Below are 1,424 nucleotides of genomic sequence, written 5' to 3' on the forward strand. Positions count from 1 at the left end.
GGGGAGGCCAGGTGGCGGGCGCCGGTTGGCCTAGAGCGGCGGCGGGGATGACGTGTCGGCATCTGATTCGCCGGAGCGAGGTGGCTGGCGGTGGTGGACATGTCCGGTGCGGCGCGGACATGTCCGGTGGCGCGATGAGGAGGGAGACTAGGGTTTGTACCGCGAATTTTGGGGAGGAGATCACATATATATAGGTAGAGGGAGCTAGGAGAGTCCAAATGAGGTGCGGTTTTTGGCCACGCGATCGTGATCGAACGACCGAGATGATGGAGAGGTATTAGGTGGGTTTTGGGCCACTTTAGATGGGTGTTGGGCTGCAACACACACGAGGCCTTTTCAGTCTCTTGGTTAACCGTTGGAATATCAAACGAAGTCCAAATGGCACAAAACTTGACAGGCGGTCTACCGGTAGTAAACCAAGGCCGCATGGCAAGTCTTGGTCCAATCCGATAACGTTTAATACCCGCACACGAAAAGAGGTAGAAAGGGACACCGGATGAGATAGGAGTGCCGGATTGCAAAATGGACAACGGGGAAAATGCTCGGATGCATGAGATGAACACGTATGCAAATGAAATGCACATGATGACATGATATGGAATACATGACACGCAAGCAATGACAAGGCAAAAACAGCGAATAACTGGAGGACACCTGACACATCGGTCATGGGGCATTACAGGAATAAACCTTTACGATGATTTTTCTTGGACCAGAAAACATCCATGGAGCTTGGAGAGGGGGCCAGAAGAGTCCCGAGGGACCCACAAGCCCTCTGGTCGTGCCCTAGGGGCGCCTCCCTAGCTTGTGGGAACCTCGGGAGTCCCCCACCCTAATTCTTGCTCTATAAATTCCAAAATATTCCCAAACCAATAGAAGCGTCCACCAAAATACTTTTCTGCCACCGCAAGCCTATGTTCCCGTGAGATCCCATCTTGGGGCCTTTTCCGGCACCCTACCAGAGGGGGATTCAATCATGGAGGGCCTCTACATTAACTGTGCTGCCCTTCCGATGAAGCGTGAGTAGTTTACCACAGACCTACGGGTCCATAGCTAGTAGCTAGATGGCTTCTTCTCTCTCTCTCTTTGATCTTCAATACAATGTTCTCCTCGATGTTCTTGGAGTTCTATCCAATGTAATATTCTTTTGCAGTGTGTTTGTCGACATCCAATGAATTGTGGATTTATGATCAGATTATCTATGAATATTATTTGAGTCTTTTCTGAACTATTTTATGCATGATTAAATATCTTTGTATTTCTCTTCGAATTATCGGTTTGGTTTGGCCAACTAGATTGGTTCTTCTTGCAATGGGAGAGGTGCTTAGTTTTGGGTTCAATCTTGCGGTATCCTCACCAAGTGACAAAGTAGGGGTAGCGAGGCACGTATTGTATTGTTGTTATCAAGGGTAAAAATATGGGGT

Source organism: Triticum aestivum, chromosome 2A (assembly GCF_018294505.1).
Source record: "Triticum aestivum cultivar Chinese Spring chromosome 2A, IWGSC CS RefSeq v2.1, whole genome shotgun sequence".
In the NCBI taxonomy this organism is placed as follows: Eukaryota; Viridiplantae; Streptophyta; class Magnoliopsida; order Poales; family Poaceae; genus Triticum; species Triticum aestivum.